Raw genomic sequence first — 16,759 nt, 5'->3', positions numbered from 1 at the left:
CTACCACAGTGGTGTGAGGGAGGATATATTGGTCATGTTTAGGGGCTTTATTGTATATGTTTCAATCATCTTGATTAAATTCTAACTATTCAAAACACAAGTGATCTTTAGGGTTTTGATCATTGTATATCTCTAATTCAGATTGGTTGATGGTTTTCCTTGAGTTAACCAACAGAGTCAACATGTAGTTAATGGTCAGGAGAAACATTAGGTGATCAGTTATGATCTATGGTCTTCTAGACATAGCTCTAGTTTGACTCTTGTTGTTCAGCTCTACTACACACTGATTCAGCTACCCACAACTCCTCTTCCACCCAGCAGTGAAACAGAGGAGTCATTGTCAGTCCTTTTGAGTTTTGAGCCTGACAAAGTCATGTTATGATGTATTAGTTATCCTGTTAGAGGTTTTGTGCAGAATCCACTGCTCTGTTTCAGGTGCAACGTTCATGGTCAAGTTGTAGCAGTGTGTAGGAGGAAATTGCAAGATGTGGAAAGTGTGCAGGAGGGCATGGGACAGAGGATTGTGTAGTTTGGCTGGATAAATTATGTAAACAGTAGGGGTTCTCTTATTGCTGGAGATCAGAGGTGTCCGTGTGAGAGAGGCAGGTTGAAGTGGTCAGAGTAGCGCAGAGGGAGTCTGTCACATGCTGCGGCAGCGAAGAAAGAGGAGGAGGATGGGTGAAGGGTGAGTGATACTGAGAGGATCCCAGTGAGTAGTAGATTTGTGCCAGCACAGAGGGATAGGCCAGCGAGTGAGTTATGCTTCAGTAAGGTTGTCTTCTTAGCGTTCATAGCAATGGTTATCAACTGTACCACAGAAATGGAATATAAACTACAGAGAATGGCTGTTGTGGTGGCAGCTGCAGGGAAGTATTTAAGTAAACGAGATTTGACTTCAGAAGAGTTACAGGGTGTGTTTAGGGGAGGTGTCCCGTCCTCCCAGGTCGTTGGCATGGTGCAGGAGCAGATAGGGTCAAAGTAGTGGAATGGGGGAGTGTTTTTTTTTGTAACAGTATGTTTTATTGGAATTTCACAATTTTCACCCATATTAAGAGATACAACAACGGAGACAAAGCAACAACACAAAAACAGCACTCGCTTACACATACCTACGTATATATATATATATACATATATACATGCATATACATATATACATATATATATATACACACATACATACATACATACATACATACATACATACACACACATACATACATACCTACATACACACCCATACATACGTACACCATTTTCCTCTTCCCGCTCGGTGCTTCTCTCACCCCATCCCCATCATTGCGTCTCTCAATACATACATTTTAAACAAACTTACAAACAGAAATTAAACAAAAAAGCTCAGTTTAAACCAAGAGGTTAGGTTCCAGACATGGAACGTACAGTGTAGTTCTGAAATACATAGATCCCCGCCATTCTAAGAGAATCCTTGCAGCATAATAGCTGATACCTCAGGTTCTAGGTAATTTAGATAAGGTTCCCATACTTTGTAGAACTGGTCTGTTTTAGAATGCAATGTACATGTCAGATATTCCAGAGGCACCCATTCAAATAGTATCTTATGCCAATCTTTAATAGAAGGAACCTTATCACTAATCCAATGTAAGAGGATGTTTTTCCTCGCTGCGAAGGTAAGGATGTTGTAAAGCCTCCTTTTACCCACAGAAGTAACATGCCTACTAGGGAGACCTAACAGTAAAGAAACTGGGTCCAATTCTAGATCAACCCCTAGGATCTTTTCAATTTCTTGCAGAAAGTGTAACGGGATTATTGCAGTGATCTTCTACAGACTTGAAACTTCTGAAAAATAAAAGATCCTGTAAGGGGTATTTTGAAAGAGAAGTCTCAACGTCTAACCAAATAGAGGAGTCATCATTTGTGATCCAGTCAGAAATATAACAAAGGTGGGCACACCATTGATAGAACCTGATATTGGGCAGGTCCAAGCCGCCCATAGAACTTGGCAGCTGCAATATTGCCATCTTAAGTCTTGGCTTGCGTTTACTCCATATAAAGGAACAGCCATCCATTTACATCCTTTATTACCTTATTGGAGAGTAATACTGAGATCATTTGGATTGGGTAAAGTAGTCTTGGTAAAATGTTCATTTCAAGAGGGATATTCTACCCAACCAAGAAATCGGGAGAGAGTTCCAGCACTCCATATCCTGTCTTATTGTATCAAACAAGGGAACAAAATTGGCTTTGTACATTTGCTGGAATTTAGGAGTTACAAATATACCCACATACATGAAACCTGAGGGAGACAATTTAAAAGGGAAGGGGGGAGAAGTATTAGGTACAGAGTGTAGGCTACCAAGTGGCATAGCCTCTGACTTAGTAAGGTTAATCTTGTAGCCTGAGAATTTGCTGAATAATTCAATAATATTAATAAGAGATGTAATTGAAGTCTCGGGACTAGAGATGAATATCAGGACATCATCAGCATACAAGCTTATTTTATGGTGAACATCACCAATGAGCAGCCCCTGTATAGCAGGCGTTACCCTGATAGCCTCGGTCAGTGGTTCCATAACGAGTGCAAAGAGGAGAGGGGAAAAAGGACAGCCCTGTCTGGTACCTCTGTGTATAGAGAAGCTATTTGACCTTAGTCCATTAGTAAGGACAGCAGCCTGAGGATCATTTAGAGCAAATAATAGGTAAGACCACTCCACACGATCAAATGCTTTCTCAGCATCTAGGGAGAGCACAAGACCATCCATAGCACTTTGTTGGTAGGCTTGAATTACATTAAGAAGAAACATTGTTGCATGACTTACGGCCCTTAATGAAGCCAGTTTCGTCTCCTTTCACAATTAGTGGCAGTGAGCCCTGGGTAGTGGGTTTTAATGTGTAGGTGGTAGCTGAAGAGAAGTACCTGGGAGTACTAGATTTTACTGCAGACAAGTTAATAGGGTGGTGATTTTTATTTTATGAAATAGTTGTCAGGACCTGGTTACGAACCTGGGTCTCCGGAGTGAGAAACAGTCACTTAACCAACTGAGCCACGAATAGTCAGCAGAACCCAGAAGATGAGGCAGACACAGCAGTACTTAAGACGGTGTATTTAATAAAGTAAAAAGGAGAAGTCCTTCAATACAAAATGGCAAATCCAAATGGTGGTAGGTATAGCACAAAAAAGCCTCAAGAGATACTCAAAAAACAAAAACAGAATTCCACAAGAGCGTCCACCGGAATCGACAAGAATACACAGAACACTAGGGCTGGGTGCTAACATACAAACACAGAGCACAGAACTGAGGGAAACTAAGGGTTTAAATACAATCAGGGGAAACGAGGCACAGGTGCAAATAATAATGGGAATCAAGGGAAAAAACATAAGGTCAAAAAGCACAATGGGGGCATCTAGTGACCAAAACCCGGAACAACCCTGGCCAAATCCTGACAATAGTGGTAAATACAATGCCTTCGGAAAGTATTCAGTCCCTTTGACCTTTTGTTAGGTTACAGTCTTATTCTAAAATTGATTAAATTATTTTTTCTTCATCAATATACACACAATACCCCATAATGACAAACCCTATTCCACTAAGTTTAGATAAAAAATAATATCATGCAATGAAAATGATATTCACCTGAAGTGATTGTACTGCTTGATCTGTGACAATGACCTGCAGTACTGAGTAGGGTGTTGCTGCCAACCATAGCTTTCCACCAGCACCGTACCATCCTCCAGTCAAACCAGCTGTGTGATGTGAGATCAATAAAAGTAGTACCAATCATGTTGGAGGTCAATTAAATAATCAACACGTGTTTAGGTTTTACATACCAAGTGTTGCCATCAATTCCTTGTAGAGACGCCACACTGCTGCTTTTGTCACATGGGATTGCAGCAGCTTTCCACTAAAGTGTTTGTGTCCTGGGTGGCGTCCTGGTAACACTATTGCATTATCCTCTGCGTTGTTGTTGATCAAGTTCACCACTCGCTGCAAGTCCTCATGCTTCAGGTGTAACCTGTGCTTGCTTGGGCCAGCTCTCTTTTTGATGGGAGGCATTACACCATTCTCCTTGTATGACTGGTGGAGGAGAGTCAGGCATGTTCTACTGATGCTGAACGACAAGTTCCAGATACAAATATTTAAGCATTATTATACAATAGATGCAAAATGGCATTCTGAGATATCATTACACACAGTTCATACACGTAATAATGTAATAACTAGCAATGCGAAATGACATTCTGAGAAAACATCACTAACGTTACACACACTTCATACATGTAAATGAATCTACAATGTCTTCAATGAAAATGTTTTTACCTAAATCAGGGATTTCCTCATCGTCTGATTCATTTTCAGAGTTAGAGAGAGTCAGCATGGCACGAATGTCCTCCAGGAAGTAGTTGAGAAGAGAATTATGTTCTCCAGGTACATCACCCAATTTAATTATATTACTCTCAGCCTGCAAACCAGAATTTGTAAGATCCCGGTCAAATGAAAACAGACAGAGGCCCAGTCTACCACAGTTAAATGTTTATTCACGGGTACGTTCTGAAGTCAAGAATACAAATCAATTCATTTTATACTGACTTCTCACGTCCACACATACACAGCCATATGCACACACACACACACACACACACACACACACACACACACACACACACACACACACACACACACACACACACACACACACACACACACACACACACACACACACACACACACACACACACACACACACACGTCCTGCTACACACACACTGTCTTTCTCACTATCCAGGCGACAGAGATAGTGAACTTGTCCTTGAGACGTACTCCCCGTTCTCTCCCAAATCTCTAGTCAGGTCGGCACCGTGCTCAGACAGTCTGTGTTTACAATACCATAAAGACATAATGTTTTAATTCTGACACATTTATTGATTATGATTTTATACATTCTAATCAATTCCATACAATTATATGTTTCAGGACGGAATATTCTAATCATTCAATTAACAGACAATTCTCACCTATCAGTAGTCCATCACAACATTTTACCACTGGCCATTTGTCAATAGCTCCTGTTAAATTCAGGGCAGCAATGTTATTGAGAGCAGTAGGAACATATTTGTAGTTATCTGTGGCTAACGTTATATCTTTCAGAAAAAAACTGCAGTAGAAAGGATTATCTACTGTTAAGATATTTTATCAAGGTTTAAGATAAATTATTAAATAATTCTACCCAGAAACTTAACCATTAGAATTGGAGGTTATGTAGCATGAACAAGGAGTAATTAAAAATAATAAACACAGCTCCAACTAGGTTGGAGGGGGGAAGAGAGGAATGCATGTGTGTGCTTAACGAAAACAAAGAGGATCCTTAACCTATGTTTGAACCGACCCGGCTATAACTGTGGACATATTATAAGACAGCGAGAGCCCCTCCAGGTTTTCCGTATCTGGGGGGGGGGGACTGGAACTGTCAGCTCAGTGGTAATAAACTGTGGTGAGACTTCAGGAGATAATCCAGATATAGTGTGTAATGTATGTGCGTTAGTGGGTTGGAATGGACTTTTTTTTTATTCTGCTTTGTCTTTGTAGGAGAAGAGGAGGGACATCTAAAACGCTATGACGAAATGTGAGGTATATAAGCCAATGTACATGGTATTATGACCAGCGCTCTCGAGAATAAACGCAATTGGCTCATTTTGGTAGACTGGTCTCTGTCTATTTTATGCAAATAAGGATCTTACAAATTCTTAGAAACAGACAAAGTGATTTAAATTGATTATGTTAATGAACACATATAGGAATTGTTAAATTCCTTTAACATCTACTGTTAGTGTAATTTAATTATGCCAATGTGCTTTCATTAATTGAAAACCCTTAATCTTTTTTATGAGAATTTGTAAGATTCTTGTTTGCATAAAATAGACGGAGACCAGTCTTTTTAATAATAGGTAACAGAATTTATTCTCGGAGCGCGCTCCCATTTCACCACGAGCAACAGTTTATATAGAAATCATGATGTCATTTCATTGCTTTAAAGAATCCCCTTCTCTCGACCAGTACAAAGTGAGGTGAAAAGTTAATTCTAACACACTCCCAGGTAACGTTTGACTCCTAAACATTATCGATCAACACTGAGCTGACAGTTCTAATGAACAGAAAACCTAAGAATACACTCACTGTCTTATCTAAAACCCCCAGAGCCCTGTTCTGTAGGTTCAACCATAGGTTAACGACCTTATGTGTTTACAGAGTCCACAACCCATTAGTTTCTTCCTAGTTGGAATGGTGTTCAATTAACTTTAATTACTCCTTGTCCGTGTCTCACAATCCCTTCTTATGAACTCATATTGTTAATCAAATATAATACAGAGTATAAGTTTTACTTTGTTACAGTTCCATTTAAAATTATTTGTTCAGTCATTTAATCATAATTTTCCCAACATCTACGCATAACGAGCAGCTCATTTTATAGTCACAAAATGCTACACCCCAGACCAATCTGAAACTCATCTCTCGGCATGTCCAGCCAACTCATTATTCTTCAAAGGGAATCTTTCTGGATCCACAGGCTCAACACACTGCGTCATCTTGGCCTTAACGAGGAGTTTGACATGAAACTGTTTTTATAAATTATAAATTGTTTAAAAAAACAAACAAAACAAAAATCCTAATTGAATATTTTATGTGTATTACTGTAAATATTGAACACATTCTCTGTGTATGATCATATATTTTGATACATTGAATGATAATATTGTGAAACTATGTTATACATTTTTACCTTTTTCAGGAAGTGATGTCACTGAGTACTGTCCCTATATAGGACCTTCCACCTCCACCTGGGATATGGATACCTAAGGGTCGAAACTTTGTTGTAAATAAATATCAGCTGGGAGCATGAGCAGCAGTGTGCAGCGTTTTCCTTTCTGATTTCCATGAGTTTGCCACCAATCCAGCACCTGCGGAAAGTAGCTGGATGTGCGTATGTTCTTCAGCTTTTGAACATGAACTCTCTACCATACAGCACTCCTTTTTGAGACTCTCTTTTCACAAGTCTAGCTGTCTTTTGACGTTATGGCTGAAATAGCAGACACTCAAATGGCAGGCCAAAGTAGGTCATTTGAGTTCTCAGAGGATGATTATTTCCGGATCATAATGAAAGACTCACTTTTTGATGAAACTGGCCCAACGACAGACTACAATGCAGACTTAGTTATCACGTCTCTCAAGAATCTACGGATCCGTGAGACAAAACAATATGATCATGCAGTCACCTTAAGTGATTATCTAAGGAATAAAATAATCCCACGAGGATTACAGATACAGAAAGCACCTGCTCTTAGTTCAAACAATCCCTCTTTTTGTGACCGATGGTGCGAGATTCTTAATAAATTCTCTTTTGAGTTAATGGTGCTTACCATACAATAAGTGACAGAACAATTGGGAGCAACCAGAGATCAAGTGACACAGTTAAATGTTGATCTAAAAACCAAGATCACTGATAAGGACAAAAGAGAGAACATTCTGACCAATGTGGAAAACATTTGTGATAAACTTGCGGAGGAGACAAAGACAAACAAGTGGAAAAAGTTTGAGCGTGATACAATGGACTACAAAGCGCAGAAGGTATATTTTTGGAGGGATGACAGGGGAAAGACAATTGACACTCCCCCATGAGCAAGCTGGAAGGGTTAACACCAGCCCAGCAATAATCCTAGAGGGCCACTACTGTGGCGATCAACCAACTCCCTCACATCTGACTCCAGTGACTGATGTGGTGTGCTCCTCAATGTCATCGGAAGAATCCTGGAACATATTCCAGTCTGTGCTAGCAAAACAGTTCACTGGTGCTTCCTCAAGTTTTTGCTTGTAAACCAAATGGAGGTCAGGTGAGAGCTTTGTATGCGTCTCTGTGTTTGGAGAAAAGGTGGTCCAGAGTGTTTTTCCCCACTGGTTGCACATTTAACATGCTGGTAGAAATGAGGTAAAATGGAAATAAGTATCCCTGCATTGAAGTCACCGTCCACTAGGAGCACCACCTATGGATGAGCGTTTTCCTGTTTGCTTATGGCCGTATACAGCTCATTGAGTGCGGTCTTGTTGCCAGCATTGGTTTGTGGTGATATATAGACAGCTATGAAAAATACAGATTAAAATAATCTTGGTAAATAATGTGGTCTACAGCTTATTATGAGACACTCTACCTCAGGCGAGCAAAACCTTGAGACTTCCTTAGATTTTGTGCACCAGCTGTTGTTTACAAATATACATAGACCGCCACCCCTTGTACCACCAGAGACCACTGTTCTATCCTGCCGAAAAAGCTTAAAACCCACCAGCTGTATGTTATTCATGTTGTCGTTCAGCCACGACTCAGTGAAACATAAGATACATACGTGATCGTGGTTTGTCTATTCTATTTTTGATTGATTGTACGTTGGCTAATAGGACCAATGGTAAAGGTAGATTACCTTTTCGGCGACGGATCCTGACATGACACCCAGACCTCCGTCCCCGATACCTCATCTCTTTCTCCTTGGCCTGGTATGAGATACAAAGCAAAGCCCCAAAATTTCCCTCCCAGGAAGCCTGTGTTTCTAATTTAAGAGGATGGCGGCAAATATTTTTACTTTTAAACTCGGAAAAAACAGAGATGCTAGTTCTAGGTACCAAGAAACAAAGAGATCTTCTGTTGGATCTGACAATTATTCTTGATGGTTGTACAGTTGTCTCAAATAAAACTCTGAAGGACCTCGGCGTTACTCTGGACGCTGATCTCTCTTTTGACGAACAAATCAAGACTATTTCAAGGACAAGTTTTTTCCATCTACGTAACATTGCAAAAATCAAGAACTTTCTGTCCAAAAATGATGCAAAAAAGTTAATCCATGCTTTGTCACTTCTAGATTAGAATACTGCAATGCTCTACTTTCTGGTAGAGCTCTGGAGTGCTGTAAAGGTAGATTACCTTCTCGGCGACGGATCCTGACATGACACCCAGACGACCTTTCCGGTCATAACACACGGTGACAGAAACATTATGTACAAAGTAAGTTACAAATAATGCGAAAAAAACATGCACAATTGGCTACGGGATCATAAAACGGCAGCCATCTCCTTCGGTGCCATTCCAGTAACTAACGGACATATATAATTTTGTCTGTTGCTTAGTGTTCATGCTAATCAGGGTGGCAGGTAGCCTAGCGGTTAAGAGTGTTGTACCAGTAACAGAAAAGTTGCTGGTTTGAATCTCAGAGTAGACTGTGAAATAATCTTTCAATATGCCCTTGAGCAAGGCACTTAACCCTAAGTGCTCTGGGGTTGCCATCAATAATGGCTGATCCCTGGCTGTGAGTTGCATATGGAAGAAACCCATTTTCAATTCCCCTGTGTATAATACACACTTCTACATGTGTGAAAAATGACACATTTAAGCACCCAACTAATTATTTAATATGGTATGGGAACATACTGTAATGATATCTATGGATCACCTCCCAGTGATCATTGGTCATGTGTCGCCCCTGCAGGCAGAGTAGTGTTAGTCCAGTGAACTGTGTAGACTGAGGAGGGGCTCCACTGTGCAGGACTGCTACTCTGTTCCTGACTGAGTTCAGCTCCTCCCTCCTTTCCTGTGTCTCTGATCAGACACACTGGGACTTTGTAGACAATAATTACAGTACGTGAAACCTAGAATCTCTTCTACATCTTAAGAATACAATATCCAAATGGTGTGAAGTAAGGAAGTCTGTTTTGGAAGATACCAGATTTGAACCTTTTTGTAGATAGATGGGGTGGTCATGGTTCTCCATGAGATACTCAATAATAATGAGTTAAAATGTGGTAAGGATCACATGGGATAATGACTGAATATGATCTAACAGCTTAGAGTTATCAGACATATATTGTTGTTCAGCTCTCCTACACCCTGTGTCATTATACTGGATCATCTCCTCTCCTCAGCACCTGCAGTAGGTCCCAGCTGTAGCAGTACAGTCACTGTGCAGTCTGACTGAGGGAGGTTTTTGTACGACTCTGTATCACTGTGTGAACACTGGACCACTGTTGTAACTCTGACAGTAGTAATATCCTGCATCTTCAGCCTGGACTTCACTGATGGTCAGAGTGAAGTCAGTATGAGATCCACTACCACTGAATCTAGATGGAGTCCCAGACTGAAGCGTTTTAGAATGGTAAATAAGGAGTTTATGAGTTCCTCCAGCTGTCTGTTGATACCAGGCAAGACGGGCATCAGAGTAACCTGCTCTATACACATTACTGCTGGTTTTACAGTTCAGAGAGACTGCTTTTCCAAGAAGAACACTTTCCACTGTAGGAGTCTGAGACACAGTGTACTGACCTCTGGATTCTGAAAAAGAGACATTTAAGAACTCATTATATATGTGATAACATTTGACCATGTTGTCTAAATCTAATGTCTCATTTTCTCAATTTGAGGCAAAATGAAGATACAATATTTGAAGAAAGTAATTTTAGACCAACAAAGTATAAATCATACCTTGAATTAGGAACATCAATATCCACACACAGCTCATTATAAAAGTCATTGTTGAAATTCTGTTGTCAGGACAGCTCTCAGTTCTAAAGTGTTAAACTCACAGGGATATAAACACTCCCAGACCACTGAAGCGTGTGCCGCCAATGCAAATGGTCTTATACTGTATGTAAATAGTCTTCCTGGACAGTCAAATTTTATCAGTACATGATGTGTGATGTGATGTAGAAACATGATAACTATTAAATCACTGACATGGTTTCTGATAGAACTCCTGAATTGGGAGTGATATATTGATTTTAGACATCTACAATTGAAGCATGTTGTTACTACTGCGTATTAGATCAGACAGTATCTTATTTCTGTCTCCCTCCAGGGGTCAGGATTAGTAACTGCAGTCTTAGTGTGGACTGTGTGATTGATCTAAAAGGGAGATCTCCAGAGCTCTGACGTCTCCAGTCTCCTGCTTCACCTGCTGCTCTCTGGAACTACCACAGTGGTGCGAGGGAGGATGTCTGGGTAGTGTTTAGGGGCTTTATTGTATGTGTTTGAATCATGTTGATGAAATTCTAGCTATTCAAAGTGCAGGTCAATATATATTTTATATTTTACCTCTTGGTGATGTCATTCGGAAACATAATACATAATACACATAACTTTCACTGCTATGCGGACCACACACAGCTGTACATTTCGATGAAACAAAGCAAAGCCTGTGTTTCTAATTTAAGAGGATGGCGGCAAATATTTTTACTTTTAAACTCGGACAAAACAGAGATGCAAGTTCTAGGTACCAAGAAACAAAGAGATCTTCTGTTGGATCTGACAATTATTCGTGATGGTTGTACAGTCGTCTCAAATAAAACTCTGAAGGACCTCGGCGTTACGCTGGACGCTGATCTCTCCTTTGACGAACATATCAAGACTATTTCAAGGACAAGTTTTTTCTATCTACGTAACATTGCAAAAATCAAGAACTTTCTGTCCAAAAATGATGCAGAAAAGTTCATCCAGCTTTGTCACTTCTAGATTAGAATACTGCAATGCTCTACTTCCTGGCTACCCGGATAAAGCACTAAACAAACTTCAGTTAGTGCTAAACATGGCTGCTAGAATCGTAACTAGAACCAAACAATGCTAGCCTCTACACTGGCTTCCTGTTAAGGCTAGGGCTAATTTCAAGGTTTTACTGCTAACCTACAAAGCATTGCATGGGCTTGCTCCTACCTATCTCTCCGATTTGGTCCTGCCTACATACCTACAAGTACGCTACGGTCACAAGACTTATTGTCCCTCGAATTTCTAAGCAAACAGCTGGAGGCGGGGCTTTCTCCTATAGTACTCCATTTTATCCATGTGAGAGACGCAGACTCGGTTCTCGACCTTTATATCGTTATTGAAGACTCATCTCTTCAGTAGGTCCTATGATTGAGTGTAGTCTGGTCAGGGGAGTGAAGGTGAACGGAAAGACAACGGAGAGACGAACCGCCCTTGCTGTCTCTCTCTGTCCGGTTCCCCTCTCTCCACTGGGATTCTCTGCCTCTAAACTTATTACGGGGGTTGAGTCACTGGCTTACTGGTGCTCTTCCATGAAGTCCCTAGCATGGTTGCCTCACTTGAATTGAGTCACTGCTGACCCTGCTGACGTGAGTAACTACAGGCCCATTAGTATACTACCTGTGGTGTCAAAGGTTGTTGAAAAGTGTGTAGCAGAACAACTGATTGCCCACCTCAACAACAGCCCTTTCACATTACACTCCATGCAGTTTGGCTTCAGAGCGAAACACTCCACAGAAACGGCCAACTACACTCCACAGAAACGGCCAACTGCTTTCTTCTGGAAAATGTGAAGTCCAAGATGGACAAAGGGGGTGCTGTTGGGGCTGTGTTTCTGGACCTAAGGAAGGCTTTTGATACTGTTAACCATGAGATTCTCATCACAAAATTGTCCAAGTTCAACTTTTCCCCTGATGCCTTGAGATGGATGAAATCATACCTTGAAGGCAGAACTCAGTGTGTCAGAGTGAGCAATGAGCTGTCGCCCACTCATAGCTATGATGTGGGCGTGCCCCAAGGGTCAATACTGGGGCCCCTCCTGTTCAGCCTGTACATTAATGATCTGCTTTCTGTCTGTACTGGGTCTGAAGTTCAAATGTATGCAGATGATACAGTGATATATGTGCATGCAAAGAGCAAACAACAAGCTGCACAAGAACTCACTACTGTAATGGTCCAGGTTACAAAGTGGCTCAGTGACTCGTGTTTGCATCTCAATGTGAAAAAAACTGTTTGCATGTTCTTCACAAAGAGGGCAACAGATGCTACTGAGTCAGATGTCTATGTGTCAGGGGAGAAGCTCCAGGTGGTATCCGATTTTAAGTACCTTGGCATCATACTTGATTCCAACCTCTCTTTTAAAAAGCATGTGAAAAAGGTAATTCTAATAACTAAATTCAACCTAGCTAATTTCCGATTTATACGAAATTGTTTGACTACAGAGGTAGCAAAACTGTACTTCAACTCTATGATACTCGCCCACTTAACATACTGCTTGACTAGTTGGGCCCAAGCTTGCTGTACAACATTAAAACCTATTCAGTCTGTCTACAAACAGGCTCTCAAAGTGCTTGATAGGAAGCCCAATAGCCATCATCATTGTCACATCCTTAGAAAGCATGAGCTCTTGAGTTGGGAAAATCTTGTGCAATACACCGACGCATGTCTTGTATTCAAGATCCTTAATGGCCTAGCTCCCCCTCCACTCAATATTTTTGTTAAACAGAAAACCCAGACATATGGCAGCAAATTCACAAGGTCTGCCATGAGAGGTGACTGTATAGTTCCCCTAAGGAAAAGCACCTTTAATAAATCTGCATTCTCTGTGAGAGCTTCCCATGTCTGGAATACACTGCCATCAGACACACATAACTGCACCACATATCACACTTTCACAAAATGCTTGAAGACATGGCTAAAGGTCAATCAGATTTGTGAACATGGTCCCTAGCTGTGTGTTGCCGCTTTCCATGTTGTCTGATGTCTGTAGCTTGTGAGGTGTGGAAACACTTTGTTGCTTTTATGAAATTTGTCTTGCTGCTTTTTGTTCTATGTTGCTCTGTCTGTATGCTACGTCTTGCTTGTCCTATGTTACTCTGTCTGTATGATATGTCTTGCTTGTCCTATGTTGCTATGTCTTGCTTGTTCTATGTTGCTATTGTCTATATTGTAATTGTTTTTAATAACCTGCCCAGGGACTGCGGTTGAAAATTAGCCGGCTGGCTAAAACCGGCACTTTTACTGAAACGTTGATCAATGTGCACAAAACACACAAAAAAACAGATGTGATCTTCCTGTCCGGTTTGGCGCCCCCCTCAGGTTCGTGTCATGGGGGAGATCTTCGTGGGCTATACTCAGCATTGTCTCAAGATAGTAAGTTGGTGGTTTGAAGCTATCCCTCTAGTGGTGTTGGGGCTGTGCTTTGTCAAAGTGGGTGGGGTTATGTCCTGCCTGGTTGGGCCTGTCCAAGGGTATCATCAGACAGGGCCATTGTGTCTCCAGACCTCTCCTGTCTCAGCCTCTAGTATTTATGCTGCAATAGTTTGTGTTGGTCTGTTATATCTTGAGTATTTCTCCGGTCTTATCCGGTGTCCTGTGTGAATGCTCCCTCTAATTCTCTCTCTCTCCCTCTCCCTCCCCTCCCGGAGCCCTGGGTCCATGCCTCAGGATTACCTGGCCTGATAACTCTATCCTGTCCCCTGGTCGTGCTACTGCTCCAGTTTCAACTGTTCTGCCTGCGGCTATGGAACTCTGACCTGTTCACCGGACGTACTACCTTGTCCCAGACCTTCTGTTTTCGACTCTCTCTCTTAACTGCACCTGCTGCCTCTAACTCTGAATGCTTGGCTATGAAAAGCCAACTGACATTTACTCCTGAGGTGCTGACCTGCTGCACCCTCTACAACCACTGTGATTATTATTATTTGCTGGTCATTTATTAACGTTTGAACATCTTGGCCATGTACTGTTATAATATCCACCCGGCACAGCCAGTAGATGACTGGCCACCCCTCAGAGCCTGGTGCTTCTCTAGGTTTCTTTCTAGGTTCCGGCATATCTAGGGAGTTATCCCTAGCCACCGTGCTTTTACATCTGCATTGCTTGCTGTTTGGGGTTTTAGGCTATGTTTCTGTATAGCACTCTGTGACATTGGCTGATGTAAGAAGGGCTTTATAAATATATTTGATTGATTGATTGATTGATTGATTGAGGTCAACTTTAGGGGTTTTGATCATTGCACATCATCTCTATTCAGATTGGTTGATGGTTTTCCTTGAGTTACTCAACAGAGTCATGTGATAGAAAAATTACATATTTACATGGTTTGTTTGTTTTTAATAGTTAGAAATTAATAATTAACAAAAAGGAGGACATTTCTGTTCTGTTCAATTCTGTGTTTCTGTAAAGAGATGGTTTCCACTCTAGCTTCCTGCAGTTAGTCTGGGCGTAGGGTCAGGGAAATGGGTTTTGCTAGATAGCTTGTGCTGACAATGGCTTGGTGATAATTACCTAAAGCTGTCATTATATAGACAAGATGTGGTGTGTGTGACCCAAGATAGAGATAGCCTGGAAGAGTTTAGAACAATGCCTCATTGTCTCATCTTCCTGGCATCTGGGAAACTAAGCTGAGTTGGGGGTAAAATACCATCCTGTGTAGATAAACAAGGTGGCTTATGGGAGTTGGACCCAGTCTGACTTAGCATTTTTAAGTCCTATATAAGGTCTCTTTTATCATTATCAGTTAGGCACTCGGACCAACAGTCAAGACTGTTGGGTCGACGGTTTCACTGTTGCAATAATGAATCAATATTGAATTAAGAAGATTGTTTGAAGAAATAACCAAGTCTCTCTCAGTACTGAATTTCCACAACATTTTTGATAACGAGGGGGATCTCTGCAACATCACCTGTTGACCACTCCTGAAGATCTGGGTAAACTGTGCACAGGGGATCAGGAATTGGGGTCTAAGGGAAAAACACACTCATTATTGAGCAGCTGGACCCTCCTTTGATCTGAGAGGTGCGGGCATGAGTGAATACCAGAGCTCGGACATAGTACTGAGAGAGGTAGGCTTGGACAATCTATCAATACGTGTATGAAATTATGAAGGACAAAAAATAAAAGCCTCTGTTAAGGGTACACTCAGAGCGAGGTCTTCCTTGAACTTCTTTGGGATAGGGGGCAGCATTTTCACTTTTGGATGAATAGCGTGCCCAGAGTAAACTGCCTCCTACTTAGACCCAGATGCTAATATATGCATAATATTATTGGTATTGGATAGAAAACACTATGAAGTTTCTAAAACTGTTTGAATGATGTCTGTGAGTATAACAGAACTCATATGGCAGGCAAAAACCTGTAGGAAATCTGAGGTTTGTAGTTTTTGAACTCAGCCCCATCGAATTCACAGTGGGATATGGGTTATTTTGCACTTCCTAAGGCTTCCACTAGATGTAAACCATCTTTAGAACGTTGTTTCAGGCTTTTACTGTGAATTGGGAGTGAATGAGAGCTGTTTGACTAAGGGTTCTGGCAGCAGCCTCTTTCTCAGTCACGCGCAATCACATGAGAGGTATCTCTCGTTTCATTGCTTTTCTACAGACATTGGAATTCTCCAGTTGGAACATTATTGAACATTTATGATAAAAACATCCTAAAGATTGATTATATACTTATTTTGACAAGTTTATTTGACCTGTAATACAACCTTTTGAACTTTTCGTCTGACTGGACCTGAACGCGCGTTTGGATTTGTTTACGTAACGCCCTAACAAAAGAAGCTATTTGGACATAAATGATGGACATTATCCAACAAATCAAACATTTATTGTAGAACTGGGATTCCTGGGAGTGCATTCTGATGAAGATCATCAAAGATAAGTGAATATTTATAATTCTATTTGACAAATATTGACTGCACAACATGGCAGATATTTCTTTTGGCTGTTTTGGGCTCTGAGCGCCGTACTCAGATGATGCTTTTTCCGTGTTTTTTAAAATCTGACAAAGCGGTTGCATTAAGGAGAAGTGTTTCTATACTTCCATGTATAACACATGTATTTTCATCAACATTTATAATGAGTATTTCTGTAAATTCATGTGGCTCTCAGCAATATCACTGCATGTTTTGGAACTACTGAACATAACACGCCAATCTAAAATAAGATTTTTGGATATAAATATGAACTTTACCAAATAAAACATACATGTA

The 16,759-nt window shown here is 40.9% G+C and overlaps 1 long non-coding RNA gene across 1 annotated transcript; it reads right to left on the bottom strand.

Annotated features, from left to right (window-relative positions):
* Nucleotides 1-3,146: 3,146 nt before the first annotated feature.
* LOC135534158 (uncharacterized) lies at nt 3,147-4,400 on the bottom strand. The gene is made up of 3 exons (XR_010454648.1): nt 4,299-4,400; nt 3,809-4,089; nt 3,147-3,724 (listed from the first exon to the last, which is right to left on the bottom strand). It is a non-coding gene; the product is annotated as an uncharacterized LOC135534158 (long non-coding RNA).
* Nucleotides 4,401-16,759: the final 12,359 nt, after the last annotated feature.

The sequence above is a fragment of the Oncorhynchus masou genome, unplaced genomic scaffold, assembly GCF_036934945.1.
Source record: "Oncorhynchus masou masou isolate Uvic2021 unplaced genomic scaffold, UVic_Omas_1.1 unplaced_scaffold_3088, whole genome shotgun sequence".
Taxonomy (NCBI): Eukaryota; Metazoa; Chordata; class Actinopteri; order Salmoniformes; family Salmonidae; genus Oncorhynchus; species Oncorhynchus masou.
This window is presented reverse-complemented; position numbering and strand designations above follow the sequence as displayed.